This window comes from Maylandia zebra, linkage group LG3, assembly GCF_041146795.1.
Source record: "Maylandia zebra isolate NMK-2024a linkage group LG3, Mzebra_GT3a, whole genome shotgun sequence".
Taxonomy (NCBI): domain Eukaryota; kingdom Metazoa; phylum Chordata; class Actinopteri; order Cichliformes; family Cichlidae; genus Maylandia; species Maylandia zebra.
In genome coordinates, this window is record NC_135169.1 from 2,534,864 (window position 1) to 2,550,603 (window position 15,740).

General features: G+C 44.8%; 1 pseudogene; it reads right to left on the bottom strand.

Moving 5' to 3' along the window:
- Nucleotides 1-8,434: 8,434 nt before the first annotated feature.
- Nucleotides 8,435-11,346, bottom strand: LOC112431612 (uncharacterized; annotated as a pseudogene).
- Between the last annotated feature and the right edge of the window lie 4,394 nt (nucleotides 11,347-15,740).

Genomic DNA, 15,740 nt, shown 5'->3' on the forward strand with positions numbered 1-15,740 from the left:
TGCTCGCCGGCTGGTCCAGATGGGTGTAGACACGATTGAGCAGGTAGATGATGGCGTCCTCTGTTCCGAGACGAGGCTGATAAGCGAACTGAAGGGGATCCAGATGTGGTCTTACTATGGGTCGCAGCTGGTCCAGGATGAGCCTTTCCAGGGTCTTCATGATGTGGGAGGTCAGTGCCACGGGCCTGTAATCCTGGGGGCCACTGGGACGAGGCGTCTTTGGTACAGGGACGAGGCATGATGTCTTCCACATCACCGGGACCCTCTGCAGACTCAGACTCAGCATAAACAGTTTATGAAAGACTCCACACAGCTGGGGGGCACAGGCCTTGAGGACAAGGGGACTCACTCCGTCTGGTCCAGCAGCCTTGCCTGAGTGAAGTCTCCTCATTTGCATCTCAACCTGGTATTGAGTGAAGGTGATGGGTGGGGGAGGGGTGTCAGGAATCTCACAGGAGGCAACATGTGAAGAGAGAGGCTGGCACAGTGGTGTGGCTCTGGATTCCAGGCTGACTGCAGGTGAGGTTGTGGGGGTGGGAGCAGACACTGTGGTGTCGAATCTATTGAAAAACAGATTCAACTCGTCGGCTCTATTCTCACCTCCCTCAGCTCCCCTGCTGTTGGTTGGCCTGAATCCAGTGATGGTCTTCATGCCCCTCCACACCTCTCTCATGCTGTTCTGCTGGAGTTTCCACTCCAGCTTCCTCCTGTAATTGTCCTTAGCCTCTCTGATCTTGTCCTTTAGTAACACCTGGACCTTCCTCACCTCCTCTTTGTTGCCCCCTCTGAAAGCCCTCTTCTTGTTGTTGAGGAGGGCTTTGATGTCCTTAGTCACCCACGGCTTGTTATTTGGGTAACAATGAACAGTCTGAGCTGGAACAATGGAGTCGGTGCAGAAAGTTATGTAGTCTGTGATACACTCAGTAAGCCCATTGATGTCCTCGGCGTGAGGCTCACAGAGTGTTTCCCAGTCGGTCACCTCGAAACAGCCCTGTAGTTCCGCTATTGCCTCCTCTGACCACCTCCTAACAGTCCTGGTGGTCACAGGTTCCCTCCTCACAATTGGCACATAGCGGGGGGTGAGGTGAATCAGGTTATGATCTGACCTACCAAGTGGGGGGAGGGAGGAGGAGCTGTATGCATCCTTGACGTTAGCATACAGTAAGTCTAAAGTTTTCTCTCCCCTGGTGGGACAGTCCACATATTGTTTGAATGTTGGTAGTGTATTGTCCAGTGATACATGGTTGAAGTCACCCGAGATCACAATAAAGGCACTCGGGTGCTGAGTCTGTAGCCGAGCTATGGCAGAGTGGATAGTGTCACATGCAGCTGTGGGGTTAGCAGAGGGGGGAACATAAACAGCCACCAAGATGACGTGAGAGAATTCCCTGGGTAAATAATACGGCCTGAGTCCAACAGCACACAGTTCAGTGTCCGGGCAACAAATCCTTTCTTTGATTGTTATGTTGGCAGGGTTACACCACCGGTTGTTAACTAAAACAGCAAGCCCACCTCCTTTACGCTTACCGCTAGCGATGCTGTCCCTGTCCGCCCGAACAGTGTGGAAGCCTTCCACGGAAGCATTCTCATCGGGAATGACCTGGTGCAGCCATGATTCGGTGAAACACATCAGGCTACACTCTCGGTATTCCCTCTGACTCCGTACCAGTGCTGAGAGCTCGTCGATTTTACTTGCCAACGATCGCACATTTCCCATCACGATAGACAGCAGACACGGTTTAAACCTCCTCCTCGCTTCGAGCCTCCGCTGTCTCACCGTCACCTTTTTTCTTCTCTTCTGTCCTTGACCTCTGCATCCCCGATGTGTTTTCCTCCAAATTTCAGCTGGTACTTCTGCGGGCCTGGCCAGCGAGCCGGCCGGCATCAGGGCGATCAGCTGATCTCTGGAGTAAACAGTCCGTGCGTGTAGGAGATGTGCCGCGGTCCCGTTCCATGATAAAAGTAACAGTTCCACGGCCACCAGAAGAACAAAAACTCTCTCAATCCACATGATTGAGTAAGAGATAGAAAACGGAGGAAAATACAAGTCAGAAAAAAAAAAGAATACGTAAGAAAAAAGAGCTAAACTAAGATAAAAGCAGGAGCGACTGTAACAGGCTGCACGCTGGTTGGCGCATGCGCACTTAACCTGATCCACCGGCAGATGGGATCAGGCACATTCATCTGGGAAAGCTTGCCTCGGAGATGGTCTGGAAGGATGGTGTTGAAGGCAGAGCTGAAGTTCACAAACAGGATCCTGGCGTAGGTTCCTGGGGAGTCCAGATGCTGCAGGATGAAGTGTAGGGCCATGTTGATGGCGTCATCTACAGACCTGTTGGCTCTGTATGCAAACTGCAGGGGGTCCAGGAGGGGGGCCGTGAGGGTCTTGAGATAGGAGAGAACCGGGCGCTCAAATGACTTCATGACCACAGATGTCAGAGCCACGGGTCTGTAGTCATTTAGTCCAGTGATCCTAGGTTTCTTGGGCACAGGGATTATGGTAGAGGACTGAAGCAATTCAATTCAATTCAATTCAATTCAATTCAATTCAATTTTATTTATATAGCGCCAAATCACAACAAAAGTCGCCTCAAGGCGCTTCATAGATACAGAGAAAAACCCAACAATCATATGACCCCCTATGAGCAAGCACTTTGGCAACAGTGGGAAGGAAAAACTCCCTTTTAACAGGAAGAAACCTCCGGCAGAACCAGGCTCAGGGAAGGGCGGCCATCTGCTGCAACCGGTTGGGGTGAGAGAAGGAAGACAGGATAAAGACATGCTGTGGAAGAGAGACAGAGGTTAATAACAGATATGATTCAATGCAGAGAGGTCTATTAATACATAGTGAGTGAGAAAGGTGACTGGAAAGGAAAAACTCAATGCATCATGGGAATCCCCCGGCAGCCTACATCTATTGCAGCATAACTAAGGGAGGATCCAGGGTCACCTGGTCCAGCCCTAACTATATGCTTTAGCAAAAAGGAAAGTTTTAAGCCTAATCTTAAAAGTAGAGATAGTGTCTGTCTCCTGAATCCAAACTGGAAGCTGGTTCCACAGAAGAGGGGCCGGAAAACTGAAGGCTCTCCCTCCCATTCTACTTTTAAATACTCTAGGAACAACAAGTAGGCCTGCAGAGCGAGAGCGGAGCGCTCTAATAGGGTGATATGGTATGTTGAGACTAGTAGTTAAACATATGCCATTTTATGACCAGTAGTCAATGTAGTGAATTAGGTTAACAGCTGTAGGCCATATATTATCCTCTAGTTCTGATGGTGTGCTATGTATGTAGTTTAGTCTTTATTATACTCTTGAATAAAAGAAACATAATCATTTCTTAGTTCATTAGATAAAGTGTGCATCACTCTGTATCCTTGATCGGCTGTGAATGTCTTACACTGTTTTCTTGAAATGTTTTATTGCTGAATCATATGAAGAAGGTTGTAAGCAGGAGACTTGGTGTCTGGGGAGAGGAGATTAAAACCACATTCCTTACCCCCCTTCCTACTTTCACACAGAAAGACAGGGAGGCAAGGTCAGGAGCCAGTCTCGCTAAGAATTAGAAAAACCTGTGAAGATGCAGCTTTTATGACAAGGAGGGGGGCTGTTACTAGCTATAAAAGTCTGTGAAAGTTTCTACCATTTTGAGACATGCTCCTGACCCTCTGCAAGGCATCTCTCCCGTCCGGACGTTTCAAATGCTCTGTATTGTTGAAAGTACAAATGATTGTTGATTGAGCATTTATACACCGAGTACTGTCCTTCCTTCAGCCCAAAGATTCAAAGAATTGGGAGATTTCAACAGGTACTACAAGGTCATTAAGATAAGATGGGGCCTGATTATTTAAGACCTTGTATGTGAGGAGCAGGATTTTGAATTCAATTCTGGATTTAACAGGAAGCCAATGAAGGGAAGCCAAAACAGGAGAAATATGCTCTCTCTTTCTAGTCCCTGTCAGGACTCTTGCTGCAGCATTTTGGATTAGCTGAAGGCTTTTCAGGGAGTTTTTTGGACATCCTGATAATAATGAATTACAGTAGTCCAGCCTGGAAGTAATAAATGCATGAACTAGTTTTTCAGCGTCACTCTGAGACAGGATATTTCTAATTTAAGAGATGTTGCGCAAATGGAAGAACGCAGTCTTACATATTTGTTTAATATGTGCGTTGAAGGACATGTCCTGGTCAAAAATGACTCCAAGGTTCCTCCAAGGTAATGCCATCCAGACTAAGAATCTGGTTAGATACCATATTTCTAAGATTTTCAGGGCCGAGTACAATAACCTCAGTTTTATCTGAATTAAGAAGCAGAAAGTTAGCGGCCATCCAGGTCTTTATGTCTTTAAGACATTCCTGCAGTTTAACTAATTGGTGTGTGTCATCTGGCTTCATGGACAGATAGAGCTGGGTGTCATCTGCATAGCAGTGAAAATGTATGCTATGTCTTCTAATGATACTGCCTAAGGGAAGCATGTATAATGTAAACAGAATTGGTCCTAGCACTGAACCCTGTGGAACTCCATAATTAACCTCAGTGTGTGAAGAGGACTCTCCATTTACATGCACGAATTGGAGTCTATTAGATAGATATGATACAAACCACTGCAGCGCAGTACTTGTAATACCTACAGCATGTTCTAATCGCTCTAATAAGATATTATAGTCAACAGTATCGAACGCTGCACTGAGGTCTAGCAGGACAAGCACAGAGATGAGTCCACTGTCAGAGGCAATAAGAAGATCATTTGTAACCTTCACTAAAGCTGTTTGTGTGCTGTGCTGAGCTCTGAAACCTGACTGAAACTCTTCAAATAAACCATTCCTCACCAGATGATCTGTTAGCTGTTTGACAACTACTCTTTCAAGGATTTTTGATATGAAAGGAAGGTTGGAGATTGACCTATAATTAGCTAAGATTGCTGGGTCTAGAGATGGCTTTTTGAGTAAAGGTTTAACTACAGCCAGCTTGAAGGCCTGTGGTACATAGCCGATTATTAGAGATAGGTTGATCATATTTAAGATCGAAGAATTAATTAATGGCAGGACTTCTTTGAGCAGTTTTGTAGGAATGGGGTCTAAAAGACACGTTGATGGTTTGGAGGAAGTAATTATTGAAGTTAACTCAGAAAGATCAATTGGAGAAAGAGTCAAACTTAACATCAATGGTACTAAGAGTAACTGTAGATAATATTACATCTGTGGGATGATTATTGGTAATTTTTTCTCTAATGAAAAAAATTTTATTTGTGAAGAAGTTCATGAAGTCATTACTAGTTAACGTTAAAGGGATGGTTGGCTCAAAAGAGCTCTGACTTTTTGTCAGCCTGGCTACAGTGCTGAAGAGAAACCTGGGGTTGTTCTTATTTTCTTCAATCAGTGATGAATAGTAAGATGTTCTGGCTCTGCGGACAGCTTTCTTATAAAGCAGCAAACTATTTCTCCAGGCTAAATGATGATCCTCTAGATTTGTGACACGCCATTTCCTCTCCAGATTATGAGTCATCTGCTTTAGGGTACGTGTTTGAGAATTATACCACGGAGTCAGGTACTTCTGATTTGAGGCCTTAGTTTTCACAGGAGCTACAGTATCCAGAGTCGTACGTAGTGAGGAGGTGAAATTATTAACAAGATAATCGACCTCTGTTGGGCTAGCGTTCAGATAGCTGCTCTGCTCTGTGTTGGTACAGGGCATTGGAGATGATAACAGTGGGTGGATTATATTCTTAAACTTAGTTACAGTGCTTTCAGAAAGACATCTACTTTGATAAAGTCTACTCTCCTCTGCTGTGTAATCAATTATTGTAAATGTAAATGTTATCAGGAAATGATCAGACAGGAGAGGGTTTTCAGGAAACACTGTTAAATGTTCAGGTTCGATGCCATATGTTAAAACAAGATCTAGAGTGTGATTAAAGTGGTGGGTGGGTTCTTTTACATTTTGAGAGAAACCAATTGAGTCTAATAACAGACTAAATGCCATGTTGAGGCTGTCATTTTTAGCATCTACATGGATGTTAAAATCACCCACAATAATTATTTTATCTGAGCTCAGAACTAAACCAGATATAAAGTCTGAGAAATCAGACAGAAACTCTGTGTAAGGCCCAGGTGGACGATAGATGATAACAAGTAAGACTGGTTTCTGAGTTTCACAGCTGGGGTGGACAATGTTAAGCATCAGGCTTTCGAATGAATTAAAAGTCTGTCTTGGTCTTTCATTAATTAATAGGCTGGTGTGAAAAATTGCTGCCACACCGCCCCCTCGGCCTGTGCTTCGAGATTTCTGGTAGTTAGAATGACTCGGGGGTGTTGATTCATTTAAACTAACATAATCATCCTGCTGCAACCAGGTTTCTGTAAGGCAGAGTAAATCAATTTGTTGATCAATTATTAAGTCATGTACTAACGCGCCCGGGACCACACCTCCGCCACAGTCATCTACTAACAGAGACTTGGAGGAGAGAGACCTAATATTTAATAATCCACATTTCACTGTTTTACTCTTTGGTTCAGATGTGGATACTGTATTGTTCTTTCTTTGTAATTGTTTATGTTTAAGTTGTTTGTTGCTGGTTTTTAGTTTGTTTTTTGTCTTTTTGGAAGCTGACACAGTCTCTATGGAGATGGGTTTTTGGGTGGGTAGCAGGAGGAGAGAAGCTGCAGAGAGGCGTGTAAGACTGCAACTCTGCTTCCTGGTCCCAACTCTGGGTAGTCATATTTTGGGGGTTTAATAAATTTGTCCATATTTCTAGAAATGAGAGCTGCTCCATCTAAAGTGGGACGGATGCCATCTCTCCTAACAAGACCAGGTTTCCTCCAGAAGGTTTGCCAATTATCTATGAAGCCCACATCGTTTCTGGGACAACACTCAGACAGCCAGCAATTTAAGGATAACGTGCGGCTAAACATGTCACTCCTGGTCTGATTGGGGAGGGGACCAGAGAAAACTACAGAGTCCGACATTGTTTTGGCAAAGTTGCACACCGATTCAATATTGATTGAATCAATATTGAAGGCACATGACATGCCTGCAGTGAGGAGTTGAAAATGCCAGAAAACACTGGGGCCAGCTCGTTTACACAGTGTCTGAGGGTGGCAGGAGACACACCGTCTGGGCCGGGAGCTTTTCGAGCATTCAGACTCTTAAACTGCTTCCTCACATCTGCTTCATGAATATGAAGAGTTTGGTGGGAGGAGGTGGTGTGAAATCCTCCTTTGTGTGGGGTGAGGAGGAGGGTGTTGCAGGTGAAGTGTTTGATGGTCGTGATGGGGGAGAGGTGGGGGAATGTCTCCAAAGTGTCTCTATTGTTGGGGCCGTTGGAGGCGTGAAAGCTGCCTGATGGCTCGTCAAAACGGCAGTAAAAGTCATTAAGGGTGTTGGCAAATAGGTTAAGAACGATAGAATAAAACAAAACAGTAAAAAAATAAAACACATAATACATCAAAATTAAAACAGCATAGAATAAATAAAAAAAACACAGAAGAGGTCGGTCTTATCTCAAAAGGCATGTTGTTCCACAGTTTTGGAGCTGCTACAGAAAAAGCGTTTACGCTCAGTCCTGGGTACATTCAGGAACAGCTGATCAGCTGACTTGAGAAAGGCGGGTATATACGGCTGTAGCAGCTCAGAGAAATAAGATTGGACTAGGCCATGGAGGGCTTTAAAAGCAAATAAAATAATTTAAAAGGAATCCTAAAAAGAAATGGGCAGCAGGTGAAGTGAAGCTAAAATAGGGGAAATGTGCTCAAACTTTCAAGCTGCAGGATATTGGACGCTCTGTAGATGTTTGAAGCACTGACCCCTATATAAAGTGCATTACAGTAATCCAACCGAGTGCTAACAAAGGCATTGATTACTGTGTCAACGTGCCTTTGTGAAAGAATTGGCTTTATTTTAGCTCGCTGCCTGAGCTGAAAGAAGCTTTTACCACTGCTTTGATCTAATTGTCAAGTTTCAGATCACAGTCCACTTTGACCAGCAGGTTTGTGACAGTTGGCTTAACATACTGGGCCAAGGTATAGGGCTTTGGAGCGTGATGTCACGGGTGTGGGCGTGGAAAGGATTTTGGCCCGATCCGCCATTTTGGGGGTCTAGCGCAAGTGAAAAGGGAGCGAAGGCACACACAACAGCCATGGTTCGTAAATATGATAAGGAGATTCTGCAGGTCATTGATCAAAGTATAAAACTAAAATAAAATGTATTAGTGACACAGGATACAAACATGGAAGCAAGATGTGTAATTAGGATTATTTATAATAAATATGTATAAATTAGTGCAATTTCTTTAATCATAAAGAATAACTAAATCCTTCAGGACAATGTCACATCAATGCACTGAACTCACTATACTATAAAGACACATCTCCTGGATGCACTGGTACGCATCTTCAGTGATGTATCCTAGGGTCATCAGGTGTTTTGGGTCTCACAACATCATACACCCTCGCCCAGGCGACCCAGCCGGGGGTGATCAGGCCCCAACTTGCGTACCAGTAGCTACCCACGGATCAGCCCTCTTAATCCACAGCCACCTTGTGGCTTTCTCTGCCGCTTCACTCACAGCCTGGATGGCCCTCTTCTTGGCTGCCCCAGCCACGCCCAGCCGGCCTAGGACTTTGCAGAGTGATCGTCCTGCAAAGCCCCTACAACCCACTTCTATGGGCTCATAGAAAGTCTTCCAGCCCCTTTCCCTGCACTCTTGCACTAGTTCCTGGTATTTTCCTCGTTTCCTTTCATTAGCCTCCTCAATCCGCTCTTCCCAGGGCACTGTGAGTTCCAGCATGATCAGCTGTTTTGAGGCCTCAGAAATAATTATCAAGTTTGACCGGAGTGATGTTTTTGCAATGTTCTGAGGGAACTTTAGTTGTTTACCCAGGTCAGCCTGTAGCTGCCAATCAGAGGCTGTGTTGAGAAGGCCAGTTGTCAAATGTGGGCGCACCTGGGGTTTCTCTCCAGCCTTAATAAAAGAGATTGCCTTCCTCGGAGCATGATGATGCTTGCTGGTGCTGATTGCTGAGGCAATCTTTTCAGCAACTACTCTGAGCACCTGGTCGTGCCGCCAACGATACCGACCATCGGCCAGGGCCCTTGGGCAGCTGCTAAGGAGGTGTTCTAGGGTCCCTCTTCCAGAGCACAGGGGACAGGCAGGTGTCTCGGTCTTTCCCCACAGATGGAGGTTTGCTGGGCTTGGCAGAGTGTCGTATACTGCCTGCACTAGGAATCGGATCCGGTGGAAGTCTGCCTGCATGATGTTTGCCCAGGTGACCTTGCGCTGCAAGGTGCTCTCCCACCTTGTCCATGCTCCCTGCCGCTTAAGGCCTACAGCTCTGCTTACTCGCTCCTCCTCCACACCTGCTCGGACCTCTTCCTGGAGTAGCTGGTGTCTCTCCTTTCCCTGTGCCCTGCTGACCTGGGCCTTTGGGACGTACCCCAAGCCTGCTCCCCCTGTTGCTAAGACCCCCATTAGTGTTTTCTGCCTTAGGCGTGACTCCGCCACCTCAACTGCCTTCTCAGCCTTCCACTTTCTTCCTGTCCTTACCTCAATGCCTGCTGATGCCACCTTGCAGTTGTTAGAATCTCTGTACTGTAGGGCTTCTCGTGTGCGAGCCACCTTGAACTCTTCTGTGAGACCACTGAAGGGTAACTGCACGCTGTTGCTTGTCCCATACAAGGCAGCGCTGGTGAGACTGCGGGGAAGTCCCAGCCACTTACGAAGAAAGCCACTGATCTTTCTTTCAAGGGATTCCACAGTAGTTATTGGAACTGTATAGACAAGCAAGGGCCACAGGATTCGGGGCAGGATGGAATGCTGGTAGATCCAGGCTTTAAATCTTCCAGGCAAGCCGGACTTATCCACCTTAAGCCACGCTCCCAGCTCCTCATTTGCCTTCTGGATAGCAGTAGAGTCTTTCAGGCTGGAGTCAAAGAGTTTCCCCAAGCTCTTAACTGGTTGTTCCGTTATGGATGGAATAATGGTTCCTGAAATTGAGAACCGGAACTTGTCCGTCACCTTGCCCTTCTTCAGTACCATCGATCTTGACTTGGAAGGTTTAAAACTCATCCTTGCCCATGAGATGAGTCTCTCAAGACCTTGCAAGATCCACCTACACCCGGGAACTGATGATGTTGTAATGGTGAGGTCATCCATATAGGCTCTGATAGGGGGCTGACGAACACCTGACCTTGACCATAAAGAATAACTAAATCCTTCAGGACAATGTCACATCAATGCACTGAACTCACCATGTTATCCACCTAACAGCCTCCACATGTTCTCACTGTAATTTCCCCTCATGAATGAATTTATGCTGCACTAATCTGAATGTTTGCAGGGATATATATATATATATATATATATATATATATATATATATATATATATATATATATATATATATATATATATATTGAATATTACTTAAACTCTCTTAAATTAACTTCCAATAAAAGAGGTTTATCATTGATTGAAATTCATTCAGAAATGTTTAACGAATGAGCTGTCACAACTTTCAAGTACAAAGTTGTTATGAAGTCTGTCACATCCCCCCACCTTTTTTTCTTTTTTCTTTTTTTATCCTTTATTTATTTATCCTTCTTATTTCATTGTACTGTATATTGTTACTCTTATTTGCCTTGTATGTCTACTGTACAAACTGAACTGGAATGTCTGACTCTTCGCTTTATGATTTCCATAACGTTTCGAAAAAAAACAAAAACCTCTTCGGCCGCTCCCTTCTGCCGTATTTTGCGGCAAAATTCTCCACACCCACTGCCGCGCTATGAATTGTGGGATATATGGGACCACGAAACGTACAACAGACCACGCATGATATTTGGGGAAATCAACGGTGCATTTGTAGTATGCATTTGAAGTACACTTCGAATTGGGACAGCCGTGGTCGCATGGCGGTGACGTAACCGCACTTAAAATGCGTACTTCAAGCGTGCAGCCCCTGAATTGGGACACAGCCCCTGAATTGGGACACAGCCTGTTGAAATAAGAAGAGAAAATGCTCTCAATTATGGAGACAGTCAAATAGTCTATTTATGTTTGATGTGTGCTTTGCATTTGTGTGGCTGTTAATAAAGTTAGCGTGCTCTAGGGGGCGTATGCGTTCATCAAAATGGCCGATGGCTGATGTGTATTTTTTCCTCCCTAGAATATCGTCGGCGAAGTTTGCCATGTGCGTTAGATTTCACTGCGCATTTTCATACCTCTGCCAACAGGTTATGGGCCCAGGAAGCTAAGAAGTTTTCCTAAAGCGTCCATCTGTTTTTTGCCACCGAGAGAAACGCCGCGACGTACTGTGCACTCGGTGAGGATTAGCATACCATGCTAGCGCCATGAGCCGACGAGCCGCTGAGTCAAATAGCCGTTGGGCTCGGCTAGTTTTTGATGGAGACGAAAAGAATTACGAACTATGGGAGACGAAATTTTTGGGCCACCTTCGTTTGCAGGGTTTAAGAGACATTATTTTGAGGCAGCCTACCGACGTGGAGGGAGAAGAAGACGGAGCAAAGAATGCAGAGGCCTACGCGGAGCTGATCCAGTTTCTGGATGACAAAAGTTTGTCTCTTGTTATGCGAGAAGCAGCGGACGATGGACGGAAGGCGCTGGGGATTCTAAGAAACTATTATGCAGGTAAAGGAAAACCTCGTATAATTAGCCTGTATACAGAACTCACTTCGCTCCAAAAGCCCAGCAGTGAGAGTGTGACTGAGTATGTGATACGAGCAGAGACAATAATCACAGCCCTGAGGAATGCTGGTGAAACATTGAGTGATGGGCTATTGGTATGGTTTTGAAGGGACTGCCAGAATCGTTCAAACCGTTTGCTATCCATGTCACACAAAGTGAAGTTGAAGTGACTTTTGCTGAATTTAAAACTAAACTGCGAAGCTTTGAAGACACAGAGAAAATGCGCGCCGCAGCGTCAGATGACAACATCATGAAAGCACGTGCAAGACCGAGCGACAATTCCACGTTTGAAAAATCGAATGACCGTGGGGCCGGCAACGCAGACATAGTGTGTTTCAGATGCGGACTAAAAGGACACAAAGCCAGGACGTGTCAGCGCAAGCAGTGGTGCAGCGAGTGTAAAAGCACCACCCATCGGGACTCAACATGCAGACGGAAACGGCGGCAAGACAACGCACGGAAAGTTTCTGAGGAGTCGGGTAGCAAAGACTACGCATTCCGGGTAAGCAGCGAGGATGCAGCGTTCCAGTCAGAGCATGGCATCAACAAAAAGGGTCTGATGGTGGACACAGGGGCAACTTCGCATATTGTCACAGATATAACGAAGTTCAGGAGATTTGACGACAGTTTCCAGCCCAAGTCACACTACGTAGAGTTGGCTGACGGCACCAAGTGCACTGGAGTTGCAGAGCAAAGAGGGGAGGCAGAGTTTTGCTTGATGGACAGCAGGGGGCAGTGCCACAAATGGGGCAACTATGATCTTCAAGCAAGGAAAAGACACCCTGCGACACAAAGACGGTACAAGGTTCCCAATACATGAGTACAACAGACTGTACTACCTACAAACAGTAAACACTGAAGGTAAAGACCAGTGTAAGGGTTGCTATGACATGCAAACATGGCATGAAATTCTCGGTCACTGTAATTATGATGACATTCAGAAATTACAGGGGGTTGTTGATGGTATGGCAATCAAAGGAAAAACAGACAAATCTGTCTTGCATTGTGAAGTGTGCACACAGGGAAAGTTTGTTCAAACTAGAAACAGGGACCCTGATGCACGAGCCAAAACCGCCTTAGAGCTGGTACACACAGACCTAGCTGGTCCAGTAGACCCAGAGTCCAGAGATGGATATAGATTTGCACTATCATTCACTGATGACTATTCCAGTGCAGTGTTTGTGTATTTTCTGAAAAACAAGAGTGACACAGCAAAAGCGACACAGAAGTTTTTGGCTGATACAGCCCCGTATGGGCAAGTTAAATGTATCAGGTCTGACAATGGAACAGAGTTTATGGGAAATGAGTATCAGGCACTCCTTAGCAAAAATGGAATCAGGCATGAGACCTCAGCACCATACTCACCACACCAAAATGGTACTGCAGAACGCAATTGGCGCACTCTTTTTGATATGGCCAGGTGTATGTTAATAGAGAAGCAGTTACCTAAAGAGTTGTGGACTTACGCAGTGCAAGCAGCAGCTGTAGTGAGGAATAGATGTTTTAACAGACGCACAGAATAGACACCATATTTGATGCTGACAGGAAGAAGGCCAAACCTTTCCAGGATGCAGACATTTGGGTCAGTGTGTTATGCCTACAGGCAGAACAAGAGAAAACTAGACTCAAGGTGTGAGAAAGGAATTTTTGTTGGCTATGACAAGAACAGTCCAGCTTATATGGTCTACTACCCAGACAGTGGGAAAGTACAGAAGCATAGACTGGTGAAGTTTGAGACTAAAACAAGAGTAGAGAGACAAACACAGACTGACAAGGTGCCAGATGATGAGGGTGACTTTGAGACACCAAACAGGTCCACCAAGACCAGAGAACAGACTGATGTGAGTACAGAACACACAGATACTCAGGAACAGATCCCAGTAAGCATGTCTGAGATGAGCAGCCAGTCACAGGAGAATGAACTCGACTGCGAGGCTGCAAGGTATCCTTCCAGAGTGAGAAAAAGGCCTGGGTATTTAAGTGAATATGTTACTGATAAGGAGGATTGTGATCAAGTACTTACAAACATGGATTATTGTTACAGAGCAATGTGTAACATTCCCCAAACATTCAAGGAAGCAATAACTTCATCTAACTCAGAGAAATGGGTCAGTGCAATGGATGAAGAGATGCAATAACTAAGTAAAAATGACACATTTACCTTAACCACTTTGCCTGAGGGTAAGAAGACAGTGGGGGGTAGATGGGTGTACGCAGTCAAAAACAATGTTGATGGATCTGAGAAGTACAAGGCACGTTATGTTGCTAAAGGATATAGTCAGAGGATAGGTGTGGATTATGAAGAAACATTTTCCCCTACTGCTAACCTGACTAGTATCAGAGTGTTGATGCAAAAGGCAGCACAAGAAAACATGCTTTTACATCAGATGGATGTTAAAGCTGCCTATCTTCACGCACCAATAGATTGTGAGGTATTCATGGAACAACCTGAGGGTTATGAGGTAAAATCCGACACAAATGAAAAACTGGTATGCAAGTTGAAAAAGTCGCTATATGGGCTAAAACAATCAGGCCGAAATTGGAACAAGTTGTTGCATGAATATCTGAGTGAGAACAACTTTGTGCAGAACCCCGCTGACCATTGTGTTTACACAAAAATGACAGAAAATAAGAAGGTGATTCTGATAGTATGGGTGGATGACCTGATCATTGCTGCTAGTGATGAAAGTGAACTAACTGTTGTGAAGAAAATGCTTGCAGCAAAATTCAAAATGAAGGATTTGGGTAAACTGAGACATTTCATTGGTATAGATTTTGACCAGAGTGATAACTGTGTAAAAATGTCACAAAAACAATATGTGGAAAAAATACTTGAAAGATTCAACATGCAGGATTGTAAAGAAAGACAGACACCTTGTGAGCAAAAACTGAACTATGCTGATGATGCAGAAATGATGAGTGATGTCAAAAGGTACAGAGAGGCAGTTGGTAGTCTGATCTATTTGGCTACATGCACAAGACCAGACTTGAGTTTTATAGTCAGTAAACTTTCACAGTACTTTACTGAGCCAACTGAAGACCAATGGACTACAGTAAAACATGTACTGAGGTATCTGAAAGGGACAACCGAGAAAGAACTGTGTTACAGGAAATGTGACAACAAAGAACTGAGGTTGTGGGCATACAGCGATGCTGATTGGGCAGCTGATGTAACAGACAGACGGAGTACAACTGGTTATTGCATAAGCTTGTCTGTAGATGGTCCTTTAATCTCATGGAAAACCAAAAGACAACCTACTGTTGCATTATCTACCTGTGAAGCGGAGTACATGGCTTTAGCTACAACCCTACAAGAAGTTTTGTACCTAATGCAACTGTTACAAGGTATTGATGGACAAAAATATGCACCGCCAAAAGTTCATGAAGATAATCAGGGTGCAATTGCGTTGGCGAAGAATCCTGTGACGAGACAGAGATGTAAACATGTTGACATAAAGTACCACTTTGTGAGGTCAACTGTGAGTGCAGGAAAAATAACTCTGGATTATTGTTCAACAGAAGAGATGGTTGCAGATGTAATGACAAAGCCTGCAACAAAAGTTAAGTTGTTCAAGTTTGAGAAGTTTATGTTCGGGCATTAACATGGTATACGGACATGTATACAGTACTGAGGAAGAAACCTTTTGTTTGTTGTTTTTTGTTTGCTTAAGAGCATCATAATATGAGAGCAAGTGGGGGTGTTGAAATAAGAAGAGAAAATGCTCTCAATTATGGAGACAGTCAAATAGTCTATTTATGTTTGATGTGTGCTTTGCATTTGTGTGGCTGTTAATAAAGTTAGCGTGCTCTAGGGGGCGTATGCGTTCATCAAAATGGCCGATGGCTGATGTGTATTTTTTCCTCCCTAGAATATCGTCGGCGAAGTTTGCCATGTGCGTTAGATTTCACTGCGCATTTTCATACCTCTGCCAACACAGCCACTCACCCCCTCCTTCCTGGCTCACAGCTTTTTCTTCTTCTTGGTTGGCAACCAATGTTAAGGCGCATTACCACCCCCTGGCTCACAGCTCAGTGGACATT